The sequence below is a fragment of the Dermacentor andersoni genome, chromosome 3, assembly GCF_023375885.2.
Source record: "Dermacentor andersoni chromosome 3, qqDerAnde1_hic_scaffold, whole genome shotgun sequence".
In the NCBI taxonomy this organism is placed as follows: Eukaryota; Metazoa; Arthropoda; class Arachnida; order Ixodida; family Ixodidae; genus Dermacentor; species Dermacentor andersoni.
The window spans coordinates 155,184,181-155,202,435 of NC_092816.1; the positions used below are offsets into that span (position 1 = coordinate 155,184,181).

Sequence of the window (18,255 nt, forward strand, 5' to 3'; positions counted from 1 at the left end):
GACGCTGCTGCGTTGCAAACAAGCCTATACTTGAAAGTTTCGTGACCTGATGGAAACGAGCTTTCGGCCGGAAATTGAAAAAGAATAAAAAAGTTACTTTGTGACTTCCTTATTACTCGGCTGATTCTGGTAAATTGATGCAGTCGATGCTCAAGAGGTGCGTTTCGGGGTTCCCGTGTGAGTCGGTTGCGAGGTAAAACTTTCATTTACGTTTCCCGGGATTTTAGACACACGCGCGTCCCTCTGCTTGCTTTTGTTGTCGCATTTTGTTTTTGCGATCAAGATTTTCTTTTCTTCTTTCTTTCTTTCTTTCTTTCTTTCTTTCTTTCTTTCATTCATTCATTATTATCAGGAAGAGAGAAGGGGAAGGGGTGGTGGGGTTGAAATGCAATCATCGAAGCACAGCGTCTGCTGTGATTCGAGGTGTTAATTTGCCTTACTACAACATGCGAGCAACACCGTCAGCAAGCTCATTCCCGATACTTTCTAGCTGTAAATGCGAGAGAGTGGGAAAAAAAGAGAACCGAGAGAGAGTTACAATTTATACTAGCTCTTTCTCTCTGGTAACATTTCACTAGCGGGAAGGAACCTCCTCCGGAACGCGATACAATCGGTGACTGTGCAAGGTGTCGGGAGAGCCCAAAGAGAAGAACTGAGTGATTCGGAGAACACACGTGTGACAGCAACAACGGACGACGCATAATCAGCGACAAAGAAATTAAAATAGTAGCATATTACGTTAAATGCCTTTCAAGGAATGTTGCACTCTGTTTATATAGCACATTTGGATCGACTAGCCATCACTCTGTATATAGACAAAGAATGCTACCTCACTTTCCCTCTATCTATCTATATCTCGGAGCGCGGCGCTCAGCAATGCACACTATCTATGCAGTGCGAGTGTATATAAATATATGAAAATGCAACCAACGCCGCTCATGCGGTATAGCTGAGGTGCCAGGACGGTGTCGAGGACAGCCGGCGCCCCGCGAAACAGCCCGGCTCCCTTCGCGAAGCTTCAAGTCCAGCCTCGCTATTCCACTTAAACGTCAACGCTTTCAGCAAGGAAGATATAAAGCGAAATTCTGGACTGATGAAAGCGCCAATGTAACGTGAAGCCAGATCGACATACTATCCAACTCCGGCTGTCCCCCCCTCCCCCCCCCCCAGAAAAGAAAGTCGCAAATCCTTAGTTTGAAAGCTTGCATCGCGTCAAGCATCGCAACTCGGACGGTATGAACAATGCTGACATTTTTTTTTTTTTTATCGTGGGCTTTCGAGCAACAGTTAAGGATACACGGGGGACGCAAGGAAGATATAAGGCAAGAGGCGCGAGTTGTCAATTAGCTTCCCATTCGGCGCACAACTTCAAGTACCGACGGGCGCACCGAACAAGTTCCCACGGGTTCCACCAGGTACTGCCAGGTTCCAAAATGATGCAACCGCCGGGGCGCAAACCATCTTTTAAACGCCTCACACGTCATATTCGATGCTACGTCGTGCAATATCTATCCCGCTTAACAAGGCGAAAGCAACGTGAGACCAAGAGCGGCGTTTGCGTTAACACTGGCCAGTCCGTGATGTTATACTACAATTAAAATTATTTCGGAAGAGCTAGGGGATCCGCGCTCGGCGTAATGTGCAGCATGGCGCTCCGTGCTTTTTTTTTCTGCTTTTTTCACCTCTGCTGTCTTTAACTTGTAAGCATAAGCTTCTTCCTATAACACGTGTGCTAGTTCGAGGCTTCGGAGACCGCCGTTTCAGAATTTCGTTTTAGATCTCCTTGCGAACAAGACCCTCGGCTCACAGATGCAGGAACGCTCTCAACAACGCAGAGCTGTACGCGGCTCCGACAGCACAAGTCTGGGCTTTTGACTGACTCCGCCGAAGCACAAGTGCAGCACCAGGGTAGCACCGGTGTCGTCTCGGGACCCCACCGCAACGACTGCGACGGAGCCGCACCACACAGGCTTGCTCCCGGCTTGCCTTGGACGGTGACTGATGAGGCAGGGTGACGAGGCACTGGAAAAAAAATTAATAATAAAGCACTTTTCATAAATAACGCTCGCAGCATGTCAACCACTGAAGTTACGGTTTGAATGAGTGCACAATCTGTTTCCATGCGTACTTCGTGAATATCGTTTCATGAACTCGGAAATAGCGCACCATTTTTATACCCTGTGCAAACTAACGTTCGCGAACCGCAAGCTCACCTAATGTAACGAGAGGAAGGACTAAAATGAATGGTGGAAGTATTGTGGCGACGTTTATGTATTTATTTACTTATTTATTTAATTTCTTTCATTTGGCCATCAGATTTCAGAACAATGCAGACACATGGACTTCTCAGGCTAATATCTAAAATTTAGCACTCCAAAGTACAGAACTTAATGCAAAAGCATGTGCTTAATGCATGTGTGGGGTCTGATTAATTCCACGTAACGCTTCGACAATTTCAACTATATTTCCGATGTTTTCGACGCGCCCTTCACTTCTCTCTCTATGGTATGCTCTATATGCTATGCTAAATCGCTCTGATACACCGAATTTGACACACATGACACCCATGGTGTTTAATCCTGGATGCCAGAGTAAAACGAATGTCGCGTCGTCGCTCGTCCGACCACCACTGCCACGTAAAACGAGGGAAAAGAAAAGGAAAAGGATGAGCAAAAGAAAGAAAACGAACAGAATTGTGGGCTTTTCGCGGAAGACGCCAAACGCGTGAGTCAGCTTGGCGACTCGGAGAGCGTTTCGCGCACACGTGCGTAGAGTAGAGAAGCGCCAAGTGAGCGTACGTTCCTAAGCGAACTCGCTGGAACACGCGACAACGAATCCGTCCAATCGGCCGCTTCGATGCAGTAAGTAGGCACAGGCGACGTTCCTACTCCGACCGACGCCAGCCGTTGGCGTGTTGTACGGTCTTTCGTGACACAATAAAAACAAAAAAAAATGAGAAAGAAAGAAAGAAAGAACGCGAGGGCTTGGAAGTGAAAGAAGTGTAGCAGAGAGAAGCAGAAGAGAAGAGAGAGAGAGAGCGAACACGTGGTCACGCGACCGGAGAGCAGACGAACAGTGGGTGCAGACGACAGCCATCGCGCGATCGCACGCAATCGTGGCCCGTAGCGCAAAAACAGCTCGGCGTGTAGCGCGCGTGCGCCCAGCCAGGGTATCTCCCTCTCTCTCTCTCTACCCGTTAATTGCTCCTCGCTACACGCCAGAGGAAAGAATGATTCACTCGCCACCACACCGGCTCTCGCTTTTTTTTCTTTCGCGTGATTGCGTGATCGCGTCGCAAAACGGTGCAGAAGGCTCGAACACCTATAGACGAGCCCCGTCGTATGTGCAGGTGTGTGCACTGTATCCGCGCCTTCATGAACGCGTAAGTATAACGCGTCGTGTGATCCTACAAGATCGCAGTTATGCTGAAAACTGAGGTACGGCCTTATGCGCGGTACGCAGTTGCACCCCTTAGACAGAAACCCTGAAGAGCGTATAGACAGCTTCGAAGTTGCATACATACATACATACATACATACATACATACATACATACATACATACATACATACATACATACATACATACATACATACATACATACATACATACGAGAGCCTGAGAATTACAGGAGGAATTTGAGCCCTCAAGCACACCTAACCCTTACACCGCACTGATACCCCACTCTCGTCGCAGGTGAGAAGGTGTTGCGGTGAAATAATGACACAGGCACCACCCATCTCATGCATCACTCATGAATTGTTATGTTCTATAGAAATGTACACTGTAAAGAGATATGCACCTTTAAGGGTCCATAAGGGTGCAAATCGGTCTATAACTCATATCCCTTACACCCCCAAATGGTGTAGGAGGGGGTATGTTATAGATAGAAACCCTCTTTAATGATGCAAATTTGTTTCCAGTGTAGGCAGAATAAGGTAAAGGGAATTGAGAGTGGACGAAAAGATAACTTGCCGCAGGTCGAAACCGAAGCGACTTTTCCCCATTACGCCGTCGCTGGTTTGCCAATTAGGCTACCATGGCGGCTGTCTTCCCGGCCGCTTTCTTGAGTATTTGTTTGTATGTACGATAGTAGCAATGATCATGATGATGATGATGATGATGATGATGGTTTAATGGCATCCTCTTTGAAACGGAACGGTGACGAATAGTCACCTAGCCGGCTTGATTTGATCAGGTATACTATACATGTTTTTTATCTAGGATTTTTGTACCTTCAAAATCTACTTTGCCCCGCTAGCTACGACTGTAAGAGATCCGGTTGTATCAATATCTTCCCTTCTTTTTTTCCACCAATACTCTACAGGTCTCGCACTTATCTCGACTGCTGACCGGTTGACGCTTCCGTTCACTTTAAGCCCAAGCGCTACTGGATGGGGTACGTTACCTACGGTTCTCACGGGGTGAATCCCTTCGCAGTCCATTAGGATGCGCTGAGTGGTCTCCAGATTTTTTCTGCCGCATACACATGCCTCATCTAGTTCCGAATATTTGCTCCGATACGTTTTTGTCATTAGGCAACCAGCTCGGGCCTATAATAGCAAGGCACTGCTCTTTGTGTTATCGTACAGATTTTTTCTTCCAATTTCTTTCTTCTCATTCTTGTAAAACTCCATGGTCCTTTTTCTTTCCATTCTTTGCATCCAATTAACTGCCTCTGTTTCTGTCCCTCTCTTTCTGATGACTCCTGGTTGTCTATTTACACTTTCAATTACCCTGTACTTGGTTGCCAACTTTCGTAAGCTCTTCCTCGATTCTGTGCCCGCGCCTTTCAAGTACAGGTACTTGTGCACTTTAGCTGACCATTTATTTTCATCCATGTTCTTGAGTCTTTCTTCAAAATTAATTTTGCTCTGCGTTTCTCTGACTTCGAAGGAGGCCCAACCCATGTCACGCTGCACAGCCTCATTTGTGGTTTTACCGTGGGCTCCCAAAGCCAACCGGCCAACCGATCTGGGTAAATTGCGACCCCGACAGGATATCTCATATTAACCCATTAAAGACCAGCGTGACCATATGGTCAAGTTAGTCTGCACAGTGGATTTCAATTAATTAAGATTAGCAAAACGGCACCAAAATCGCCTTTGGCATGCCGTTAGACAGATTAGGGTTCCCTTTATGGATACCAAGTGGCAGCAGGTGTCCGTCGTTTTGTGGGAGCCCCTCGCAAGGGCGGGAATAAGTGTTGCTGTGCGAGTAGCGTCGCCATGCATCACTCCAAGGGATAATGTTTTTTTTTTTTCACTACTTGTTTGAGCAATAGTCGGATATCCTTACCTCCATATTGCTCTTTGAATATGTGAACTTCGATGAGCATTTGTGAAAGATTAATGTTTGATTTATCCATGAACGAGCGTGTTATCTTGCGCGTTGCCATATGGTCACGCTGGGCCTTTAGGCTACCTAACATTTTTTTTTTTTTTTTAACTGCATTCTCATTTCTTGCACGGCTGCTGGCATGTTCCCGCATTAGTTATTTCTTATTTTATTGTCTGAATAGGTTGATGTTGGAATAAATAGCGAAGATACTCGAAGAAAACGATGACGACGTGTCAGTGATTTATATCGACCGCGAGACGCTAGCACCTATTTGGATGAAGAGTCGGCCGATGAAGACTCTGGCGGGCTCAATGACAATCTAATCGGGTGGCAGCTATTAGCCGGCGCTGAAACTGTTTTCTCTGAAGGACGCCGCATTGGTGGATCCGACTCGGACGATGACGACCCAGGCGGGCTAGGTGACGGAACATGAGAGGTTTCTTCTGCTGTAGTTGATGCGGCCATTCCTGCGAAATTATCCACTGCTTCTAAGTGGACGAACGGTGATTTCCAGAAAAGCCTTGGCATATTTTCCTGCCCAAACTTTGCTGCTTACAGGGACATTTCACCTGTTGAGATGTTCGAAATCTTTTTTGACGAAGCCGTCGTGGAGCCGCTAGACGAACAAACAAGAAAGTATGCGTTATTTTTCAATATGCCCGATGCGGAGGTTACCAAAGAAGAATTAGGTTTTCTTGGAGTGCTCGTTTTGTCCGGCTAAAACCGCTTGCCAGGGAAAAAGTGCCACTGGGACAGCGGCTTGGATATGAGCAACACGATGGCCTACAAAGCTATGCGAAGAAATCGCTTCGTACAGATAATGCGATAGCACTATTGATGGCACCATTGAAAGCAAAGTTTCTGGAGCACTTTCAACCTGTGCGTCACGTGAGCTATGACGAAAGTATGATTGAGTATTATGGTCGTAATGGCTGTAAACAGTTTATACGCGGAAAGCCTATCCGCTTAGGGTATGGCGCCTAAACGCCATACCCTAAGTATGGCGTTTAGTATGGCGCCTAAACGCCAAGAGCGGATACCTTGTAAACTTCAAAGTTTATCAAGGCAAGCAGGGGATCCCGGAACATCTGAAAAATATGAAGAGGACTTCGGAAAAGCAGCGGCGCCACTTCTTCAAATGGTGGATGAACTCGCAGCAGAGACGCACGACCTTCCTTTCTTATTGTATTTGGATAATTTATTCACAGGCATGCCGCTACTCAGGCATCTCAAGGCACAGGGCTACGAAGGCACCGGGCACAGTGAAGCAGAACCGTGTTCCCAAAGAGTGCCCTATCGCTCGACCACAATTCGTCAAGCGCCAACCTCGCGGGCACGAAGAGCCCGTGCTGAGCGACAATGGGGTAATTGCTGTCCGCTGGATGGACAATTCTGTAGTAACGATCGTAAACACCATTCACGGCGTAGAGCGAATGTCATCTGCAGACAGGTACTCTCGTGTTCCGAAGAAGTAATGCACAAAGTATGAGGACGCATGTGTATTCCATGATTTAAACCATATCACACTAAATAAGTGCTCGACTATTCGCAATGTGTTTTTGTGATATTTCATAGCTTGAAATAAATGTTTTTCAATTCGCGTATTTTGCTGTAGCGTAAGGGCCCAGTGTGACTATATGGTCACGGGCGATATTTCAAAATCTAATTAGGCAAGAGTAATAATTTTTTGCGTGTGAGTTATTAGTACAAAGGTAAGTTAATATATTAGATTTATTTCAACATAGCAAGAAAAAAAAGAAACCGGTCCCTAATGGGTTAAGCATAGAATGGCATTTGCGAACGTTGTTAGCGCTGACACCACTACTCCTTTCCAGATTCCACGCACCACCTCATACATGTTGTGGCCCCACGGTGGTCTGTGTTTCATTATTGCAGCACTCCGCTTCCCCCTTTATTTTCAGATTCTCTTGGTGGGCGCTTAATTGAGTCTTTCATTCGCTTATGTATACACCGAGGCATTTATGTGGTTTGACTATGGGTATGACTTCCTGTTGAATTGACACCACGTAATTGCTCGTCTCTCCATTAAAGATAATTATTCCTGATTTCTCTCTGCTAAACTTGAGGCCTAGATTTGTCGCTGCGTTGCCACAGATATTCGCAAGTGTCTGTGACTTTCTTTTATCCTCCGATAGCAGCATGATGTCGTCCGCATACGTAAGTCCAAGGAGCTTCTGTTGCACGAATTGTCCATTACGCGTGTAGGATAAACCAAAACCCTAATTCGCTGTTTTCCAGTCGTCTTTCTATGACCTTAACATAAAGTATGGTAAACAATGGAGACAGAGGACATCCTTGCTTCAGTTCTTGGTGAATTCCCACCACTTGATTACCTTTTCGACTTTCCCATTCTTCTTGTACTCGGTTGTCTCGATATATCTCCCTCAGCAGCTCCACTAAATCGTCCCATGTGCCTTCATGCTTAAGATTATCTCATAACAATTCCCTATCTGCGTTGTCATAGGCTCCTTTAATGTGTAGAAATGCTATCGATAAAGATCTATACGGAGCTGCTGAAATCTTTATGTAGTGAGTTAGTACAAACATATCCTCTAATCGTCTGGCTTATGTGAACCCATTCTGTACTTCCCTCGGTAAATCAATTTTTCGACCCATTCCGACAGTTCCAATTTTATGGCTTCCATTGCCATTCTATATATCACCGACGTTACTGTAACTGGCCTGTACGAGGTAGTGATGTCCTTATCACCTTTGCTTTTGTAGGTGAGGTTCATCTTGCTTTCACGCCATCCAACTGGAATTCGTTCTAATCATTTGCTCTATTATATTAGTCAGCAGTGCCTTGCTCTCTGGACCGATGTTTTTGATTAGCTGTATTGCGACTTCGTCGGGTCCTGTTGCCCCGGGAGTGTCAGCCAGCGCCCCACACGGCAAAGGCGGCGAACGCGGAACGTCTGTTCTGTCTGCTTTCCATCAGGCATTCGTCTGCGGAAGGACATCGGGAGCATCAGTCTGTACCGAACTTGAGTGTCCTTTACTGTGTGTGCATCTGGCGTTTGTACGAAGCACCATTATGCAAATTAACGCGCTGATGCTTGCACGATTAAGGTGCAATAAAATAAAAATTAATAACGAAATGCCACAATCGCCTAACGAGTGTGTGTTCTTCTATAAACATACTTCCGCACCGGACATAACCGACCGCGTATGTTCGCTCAGCATTGTCAGATTTATGACATCGTCCAGTTGCGGCAGTCAATTTAGCCTTTCTTTTGCCGTAAAAGCTTTTTTCTTATTTCGCTTCGTGGTAATTGAACAATGTCGATCGTTCTCTTTACGGAGGACAGCAGTTATATAATGCCTCAATTTCAGTGCGTGCGCATACACGCGTATCTTTTTAGCTCACAGGCAAAAAATGAAAGAGAAAAAAAGAAAAACGCCGCCCGACGCCGCGTAACGGCAGGCGAACACGAAAGGGGCGGAAATGAAAGCACACATACGCACACAAAAGAGGCGCCCTAGAACGCAGCCTGGCTGCATACATGATTGGAGCTCGATCATGGTCCGCCATTTTATACTCGTCCTCCTCCTCTCTGGACCGGAGCCCCCACATCGCGGCGTCCAACAATCTTGCCGCAGGTGGAGATAGATCCAGCTGGGGGGCATGCGACCGCCAGCTTTCGCCCGTGCGGGTTCGTTGCGGTCCGTTGAACCCCACCAAACCCCCCTCCCGGGTTTCGAATCGTTTCAGCTAGCTCCTGACAGCCCTCTGTTTTTCGGCTCTGTCGCGCTCACCCATTTGTTTGTTATTATTTTTAGCTGTCTTTCCTTCTTTCGCGTAGCGAGACCTTCCGACTCAGCACGCGTGCCTGTGCGTGCGCGCGCAGCCGGCACGGTGATGATGATGATGAGAAGATCCAAGCTTTTTCAAAATTGCCGATAGCGGCTGTATTTGTAAAGGAAGTACGCAAACTGTTGCAAGCAAAAAAATAACGACCCGCACTTGTACGCATGTCTACATAGAGCGAACCGTTGTGCATCCATTCGTGCGGGGCCAGCATGCATGTTTGCATTCAGAGCAACAGCGAGAAAGAAGAGCCACACAAAGAGTAGAACAGAATGAACGCACGTTGCAGCTTCGGCGCAGCAGCCGCCAAAGTGACATGGCGGAAGAGAAATGCCGAGAGAGGAACGCGCTCAACGAGGTGCATCGACTCCCAGTGACCCCTGTTATTCCGTTCACCGCGTATAGGTGCGCTCGCGAAGGTCTGCGTCGTCTGCTAGCATGTGTGTCGTCTGCTACACAGCATGCCATGTACAGTTCGTCGTCTGCACGCACGCTCGCCTTCCGTTTCGTCTGCTCGCACCGGAGGCGCGGTTGCCGTCTGCTATCGAGCATGGTGGCACGCGAGTGGTCGGATTCTTATGCGCGGTCATGCGGAGAAATGTTTAGCCCGTTTCCTTTCAGTTGCTCCTATATGACAGTGGCTCGACCATTACGTCGGCCCGACTGACTAAACTCTGCGCGTGGCTAAATGAGGGTACCTGAGAGCCAGCGCTGGTCTCGTAAACGCAAACACAGATGCACGCACACCAAGACACGATGGTTGCAAGTCCAATGAGAATCGATTGCAGTTGTTTCCCCTTCAGTCCCCTCAGCGGGGCTTTCTTCTCTCCAGCTCGCGAATCGGCTGCAAAGTGTCTTCTTCATTTTCTTATGAATTTCTTTGTTTTAGGCCTATCGGAGGGGGGGGGGGGTAGGCACTGCTGCGCACGCACCACACTATTTCGCGCGCTCGAAACGGACCAATCAAAGAGCGAGCTGCTGCGTCACGGCCCAGCGATTAATAAAGACGACGCGGTTCGGCCCTCCCCGTAAAACAACAAATCGAAAATGGGAACGCTGTATTCCAGCGAGCTGATTAATGACCGCGCGCGGTGCATCCGAGTCGATCATATCACCTGGACGCATCAGCGTTAGCTTTTTCCGAGCAGCCAAGAGGGAAAGCAGCCCGAGCCAGTCGCGGCGCCGACCGCCGATAGAAATTGATTTCTTTTTCCCCCGCTCCGTTCCCGCGCACTCATCGATTGCGTTAATATATCTCTACATTCCTGCAACCCCCCCCCCCCCCACCCCTTTCATTTAGCTCCCACAAGAACCCCTGGCGTTGTAACTCGTCGCTACTCATTGCGATGCACTGCGTAACGGCTCTAAAGTCGAGCTCTACGCGACCTTTTCATCGAGTCGCTTCTTTCATTCGATAGCGTATTAAAGCGTCGTGGCTCTTGTAAATTCGAGACCTTTGGTATAGCATACGCCCAGTCTAATTTACTTCCGTGCAGCCTTTTTCTTGAAGCTGCAACTTGTTCTTTAGTAAAGGAAGACATCCCTGAGGAATGAGGCTGTCCGAAGAGGCAGTTGTTTCGATGATCAAAAAATATGCTCCGGCGACAAAGAAATGTAAAGGAAAAAAATAACAGAGGGAAACATAATGATGTCATAAAGAAAAAAAGAATAGTCCAGGAGTAACATATCGCATGACTCAGGCCTGCCATAGTGTATGTATAGTAAAAGCACGATGTATCGGCAGCGAGCCAGCGTCCAACTTATAAGCGCGCTATACCATAGTGAGTATCTGTATACTGCCAGTACACAAAAAACTAAACAAAATAGAACTTCAGCGAAGAATAAAGCGAAGAACTGTAAGTGCTACACGCAATGCACTGGCAGTGCGTTCCACCCAAGAAAGCAGAAAATTATAGTTCGAGTTCGCCTAACCGTGCAGGAAGTCAAGTCAGCTAGAGCTGGTTTCGGTCAATCAGGCACCGAATATTCACAAGATGTTCACGCTTAAAAAAAAGACAGCAGCGAGGAAGGAAAGGTGGGGAGGATCATGAGGACTGACCCACGTCGGCTACTCTGCACTAGGAAAAGGGAAAAATTCGGCTGCATGTTGCAGTCCTGTACCACGTGAAGGCGAAGGCCTGCTGCACACTTGGCAATGCGCCGTTCGGCGTCGTCGCGTTGCTGCTTTCGCAGTTCGGCTTCTTCGACTCGCGCCAACGGCCACGTTTTTTTCGACTTTACGTTGCACCCTCTCAGCAGGGGATTGAAACGTATGCTGTTCTGTGTTCTATACGAGTGATTTCATTGAATATATGCACTGTTCGCTTCACTTTCCTGAGCACTTGCAGCCTCAGGCTTACGGGGGTATGAACCATTGCACTTTTTTGCTTGCTTACGGGGCTATGCGCCCTTCGGATGGTTGCGTCGTTGTTATTTTTTTTACAAACGCCGCGTTTCTGTACGCTGTAAGCGTGATTCCACTGAATGTATACACTGTGCGCTTCACTTTGATGAGCGGTTGTAGCCTCTGCATTATGAGAGGGATGAGGCATCCCGTTTTTCGCTTGCTTATGGGGGTTCGAGCCCTTGCTGACGATGATAATTTTTGCACCATTGGACCGGACGACGCATTTTCGTCAAGGCCATCGGGGGTATCAGCCACTTAAGGCTTTGGCTTTAAAAGGAGATCTCTCTGTGTGTGTGCGTGTGCTTGTGTGTGTGTGTGTGTGTGCGCGTGTGCGTGTGTGCGTGCGTGCGTGCGTGTGTGTGCGTGCGTGCGTGCGTGCGTGCGTGTGTGTGTGTGTGTGTGTGTGTGTGTGTGTGTGTGTGTGTGTGCGTGTGTGTGTGTGTGTGTGTGTGTGTGTGTGTGTGTGTGTGTGTGTGTGTGTGTGTGTGTGTGTGTGTGTGTGTGTGTGTGTGTGTGTGTGTGTGTGTGTGTGCGTGCGTGCGTGCGTGCGTGCGTGCGTGTGCGCGCGCTTACAGCCGAGTAACTCATTGTCGTGTAGTACAACGTAATTATGCGTAATATCGTGCAATGTGACAAACCTGTATGCCACAACCATGTGTGTACTGGGCAGCTGACAGCTTTTTTGGTTATATTTTGATTGCTTGTCTGGTTAGTTATTTGCGAATGCACGCGTATGCTGTAGCGGCACGAACCACACCTGAAGAACTGAAATGTGTCACTTGACGCGTCACCGCCATTCATTGAGTTATCAAATTAATATTGTAGAAACGTGGGCAACATATGAGACACTTAGGCAATATCTCAAATTAATTAATTAATTAATTAATCGTACCTTATTATTTAAAGGCCGGCTACCGTGTGCTGATGGTCCATGTATGTTAGTGGTCACATCCGGTAAAACCTCCTAAAGGGGTCCTGAACCACTCCTCGGGCTTGGTGGAAGGACACAGTCCACTGATAGCACATGCTACACGTGAACATCTCAGACAAAATTAAGTAACACTCGAGCGCGGTGCGTGGAGCTCGCAAGAGGAGCGTGTAGAGTCACCGTTCTCTGAAACGCTCTCTTTTCAACGGAAGCCTGACCCTCACTCTTTACTGGACGTCTCATTTCGTAGTTACATCAAATTCCCACACTCGGCACCTGACGTCAATCTAGAAGAGGTGTTTCGATCAGAGCGCTTCTCCCTAATGTCACTGTGCATATTTCACGAGGTGATGTAAGCGGAGGTATGCTTTCGAATTTCGATAATAATTTCGTACTTCCCGAAGAACACTACTGCCTTTTGCTTATGAACGGCCGCGGCCGCCCGCGTGGGAATTAGGCTTTGGCCACCCTGCTTACCGGCGTCGTAGCCATCGAGTCGCGCTAGTTTCGAGTAATCTTGAAGACTCAAGCAGCCTCGAACCCCGCGAAACCTGAAGTCTATAGCCTACAGCCTTCGGCTATAGGCTATAGCCGCTACGAGTCTGCTCGCTGCGCGCCCTGCGGCTACGGTGGCTAGTACTGCGGCTCTCTGAGGACGACTGCGCTCGGCGCGTCGCAGGCGTCGAAATCGGGAGTGGTATCATCTACGGGGTCATCCAAAGTCAGATTTGAACTGCGCGCCGCGGCGACGTTCCGTAGTCGGAAAGTTGTGGGCACGCCCCGCTCCGCCGCAGCTTTTGCAGTGCAAGTCAATGAAGAAGAAGTGGAAGCATCGCGAACTGGGCGTTTGATTGCCACACTTAATTCTACGCTATTCAATGCTAATTCCACAGATATTAGGAAATTTATGCTCCAAATAAATTCGGAATAATCCGCCCATTTCTTGGCCAATCCCCCATCGTGGGTAGGAGCCACATATGCGACAGGCTACAACAACAACAACAACTGCCCTTCTGCTGAACGCACTGAAATACTTCCTGCGGCAAAGTATTTGTGAAATTGTATGCTGTAACTACAAGTGTATTTCGCTACTTCTATAAAATGTGGTTCGGGGCCTGTTTATGACCTCATTCCTTTTGCCCGTCAACCTTACTGCTTTATTGTTGTATCATGTTCACTCGTGATGTGAGTGCGATGACTGAGCATGAAAATACGGCATATATCTTCTCTAATGCTGTCCTTTTTTGCGTATATCCTGCCTATGGACAACCTACACACCTTACTTGAGTGAAAGTTCAAGGCATAAATTTCTGGGGTCTTTACGAATGCCGTGACCTTATACGCCTTACCCAACGGACCGTGTCTGTACAATAAAAACTGTGCCAACATTGTCGCGGAGTCTTCTACGGTGTTTATAGAAGCATGTTTACATGCATCCTGTAAACTAGGCGATATAACCAAGTTTAGGAGTGCAAGCAGCTTTGACACATTCGGCTCCGGTTGGCTATAGCCGCGGCTACAGCTTCTGCACAATGTTGTAAGTGTCTGTACAGTGCCTGAGTGCAGTATAAGAATCGCAGTGGGCTTCCCTATGTCTGCACCCCCTTTCTTTTTTGTCCTTCCCGCGTCCTTATCTGCAGCGGGCACTTACGTGCTCGAAGGGGTGCTTCGGTATTCTTGTCTCTCGCTAATGGAGGGAGCCTCGTTTGCCGACGCATATCGCGCAAGGCACGCCGCTCGATTTCCGCAAGATGCAAAGCGAATGTGTGCTTTAAACCACCACTCGCGGTCTTGCAGCGGGCGCCGTTTCTCCTTAGATAACTGGCGGGACTATTGTAGAAGTAGTGCTCGGAGGTCGGTCTGTGCTGTGTGTGGATAAGGAAAGAAAGAAATAATAGAAAAAGTAACAGCGTCGTTATCTCCGTATGTTGAGCAAAGTTCTGGCCCAGCACACACGCATGCGATTGCTCGAAACGGCCATTTTGATCTATTGTTTTCGTGCGCGTTCTTCGTACACGGTATAAGCGAGGAAGTGGGTCGAACATATACGTGCTCGTGGCGGCGGCTAATGTTTTCATTTATCTGCTACGCATGCTTATTTATGCGGCGTGCGGCTCTCCTTCCAGCTGTAGGTGGGTGTCCTAAACGCCACGTCGTATGTTCCAAACTGGATGTATATCGCATAAAGCTGTAGCTTCGCCATAGTAAGGGTATCTATTATTTGTATACTTAAATACAATCCCTCCGTTTTTCTTGACGGCGATAACTTGGAACCCTATTGACATTTGCGTTCTGTGGCCTGAGAAATGTCTCTATTCGCCAATAATTCCAGTTTGAATTCCGAGCTCGTGAGCTGTTTGGGACGGCTTTTTCCTGCAGCTCATCTGGCTGTTTTAAAACGCATCGCAATAAAAAAAAATTATTTTATTTTACGCGCAGTCGTAAGGATTGTGACAATTTTTAAACGACCCCTCAGTAGTTTGGCCATTGCAAACTGAGAAGCGCGGCACGCCGATCACTCAGCGGTAATCGTGTCTGCGATGTGTCAAACGGTACAAAAAGCTGCTGATATTTCAAATAGAAGCTCAAGCTCTCTTCCCTTCGAAAGAGCCCTCCCTTCCTGCCAGATAATCACGGTTAAGCACGTAAATGCCTCTTCGTAACACTCACTGCTTGCAACGTGCCGATTATGGCACGTGACCTCGGTGCAATCTCGGTTTACACTGTGCAGGGTTTACGTACGCTGTGTACAGAGTTTAAAACCGAAATTTGCGCACAAGTGTTGGACATGTGCAATTTTTCGCACGACCGCACGCGTGCGGGGAGGCTTGCGGCGCTGGGCGCCTCAAGTGTGAATCGGCCTTTCCCTTAGGGCCGATTTACGCTCGAGCCGCGCATCGCCGCAAGCCGCACCGCGCACGCTTGCGGTCGCGCGAAAAATTGCACATGTCCAACACTTGTGCACAAATTACCATTTACACTGTGTGCACAATGTATACCTCGCACATTGTAAACCGAAATTCGTGCACAAGTGTTTGATACGTGCAATCTTTCGCGCGACCGCACGCGTGCGGTGCGGCTTGCGGCGATGGGCGGCTCGAGCGTAAATCGGCCCTTACCGGCACGTTATTGCACGTAGTTGCGTGCGGTGCCTTACCCAGTGCGGCAACGGCCTCGTGAAACCAGCACCAATTGCTGTTTTGCGGCTGCGGGAGGAACGATAAGCAACGTTGACGAGTACTTCGAACGGGAAAGTCTGGTTGGCGGTGTTGACTTATACGCCGCTAATTATGCACATTGAGCGAGGGAAGAGATCCGCAGAGCCATCGCTTTGTCCGAAATCTTCGGAAAAGTTCGTGGCGCAAGTAAAAAAAAAAATTTGGAGCACGACTTGCACTTACACGTCAGCACACGCTTTAAAAGCTACGCATTCCGGGTATCATCGTGTAACGGCCGTCTTGTTGCGCTTTCACTTTAGAAAAGCTATACGTTTGGTCGCCAGCTTGGCGCGAACGTTTGCCCCACGCGCCGCACGCAAGGACAGGCACGCGGCTGCCGGGTTACAAAGTTGCGCGCGTCGCAGTTTCGCAGCCCAGCCCTAACTTCACGCTAGCAGGAACAAAGGCCCCTGGCCCGTCGATGATGCCAGAAACGGGCAATCCAGGCCCGGCCCGAATCCGCAAATATTCTCGTTTCTAAGTGCTCTTTGCCATAGACCACGCGACTTCGCTAATAATGCGACAAGCATCAGCATCGGTTGTAATTTTTTTTTCTTAAGAACCATTTTAGCATAAGGAGATTTCGTCCATTACGCCCAGCTTAAACATAAGCTCGTGGCGTCAGACCAGGCCGCAAGTGAAAGCAGGCTAGATGCACCTGCGTGTAGCGGCTCGAGTTTCCATACGCCACTCGTTCACTAACAATAATAAAAGAAAAACAAGGGACACGACTAAGCCCTAACGATAGATTAGAGAACAAGGAGCAGAATAAGCGTGCGAAGAAGCGTTTGCTTACTTAGCGCTTTATTTTATATGCCAAAAAGGAAGCCCTCCTCGAAAAAAATATGTAGAAAGGAGCTTTGTATGATTTCCAAGGAAATCGATAAAATTCCACCTTCACCAACTTCCATGCGGTGTTAATTTAACCGTTGTGAACTCTTACGCACAAGAGTAAAGAGAAGCTGATCTTCTTTCTTTTTTTTTTTTTTCACCGCGTTTACAGGTTCTCTTAGCCAGTGGCCATTCTCCTCCCCCCTGCGTGACAGCAAGCAGGGAACGCAGGTTTTTCGCCGGCAGTGGCACTGCATGTCCGATTCGAAACAACAGCGCACGAGGCCTACAACAGAAATTTGCAATGGCGCCTAGCGATATGTGGCCTTTGTAGGACAGCGAACCCGCACAAGTGACTATATCACTGACTATAGGGTTAACTCTTGCTGGCATGTGATCGTGTGTTGTTGAGCGGCTGTGATCGTTCTCCATGTGTGTGTGTGTTCCTTTCTTAATTACCTATCTACGTCCACCACTTGAATTTCTTAATGGAGGGCAGCAAACTGGATCTTTTGTTCTGGTTAACCACCCTACTTTCTCATTTTCACCCTACAGTGTGCAAATATCTTGAAAGACTTCGGGGGCCAAGTTCATTCACCTTCTAGCTCTATGTATATATATATATATATATATATATATATATATATATATATATATATATATATATATATATAACTTTTTTTTAGTTGAACTTTCATAGCTTGCTTTGTCATGGTTCACACATTCTGCGCGAAATCAAAATCCATGTAATGCTAAAATAAATAAAATCACGATGGTCGACAAAGTGTGCCTTGTAAGGCCGGCACCACGATAAGACTTTTTTAACAACACTTCCAGCAGGAACGGCGTTGTTGGCGCACAGCTCTATACACCAAGCGGCCCGGCACCCATCGCCAAGCCCGAAGCTTTCATTATGCAGCGGCAAACAAACATCGTGCTCAGCAGCTTTACGCAATCTTCTCTAAACGTGCCCGCAAGCTCTTCCAACAAGTGGCGCAAGCTTCTAATCGAAAAACCTCGCTCCCTTATGAAAAAGATGAGGAGGCGTTGTGTTGCTAGCACTGCGTGACGCGGTTATCAAAACATACGTCGGGCCTGGTTTTCCCCGTAATTGATCCCACAAGCTCCGTTCCAGAGGTAGACGTTGCCCGCATGGCAATTTGGGAAGCATAGAAAATAGGTAGTAAGAGAATTGAAAAAAAAAAAGAAAACACGTATTGCCAGTTGCGCGGGGCATGAGAGCAGATGACACGCCCACTTTAGGATGGGATTAGGTGGCCAAATCGGAACTGGCAACCCCCGTAATCACTCCCGATCCGGCCTCCCCCCACCCCAACCCGGGTCCTCTAGCCAGCCATCTATATACTAACCCCGCTCATGGGCGCGCTTTCCCGATCTCCTTCAAACCTTCCTCCTTTCTAACTGTCCTCCTCTTTGCCGCAGGCAGCTTTCCATGGTAACGCAAAAGGAACGTGGGATAAAAATGTGACAAGACAAAACCACGAAACTAATGCTTACTCCGTATCGTTCCAACATAAGGCCCACACGAGCTCGAAGGAAAATAGTGCGCTCTCCCTTGCTGTAGAATGCGAATACCGGGAAAAAAAGGCGACCACGATGAAGCCGATGCTGATTAAGCTCGCATCGTAAGTGACAGCTTGCAATCAAAGATGAGAAAGATAAAGCGACAGTGACGCGAGTAG

General features: G+C 47.8%; 1 protein-coding gene across 1 annotated transcript in view; it reads right to left on the reverse strand.

Moving 5' to 3' along the window:
* Positions 1 to 1,174: 1,174 nt before the first annotated feature.
* Positions 1,175 to 18,255, reverse strand: part of LOC126524239 (uncharacterized) — a 48,507-nt gene continuing 31,426 nt past the window's right edge. Inside the window, exon 2 of the mRNA XM_050172571.3 lies at positions 1,175 to 2,022. The gene's annotated coding sequence lies outside the window, so the exon portion shown is untranslated. The remainder of the gene's footprint in view (positions 2,023 to 18,255) is intronic.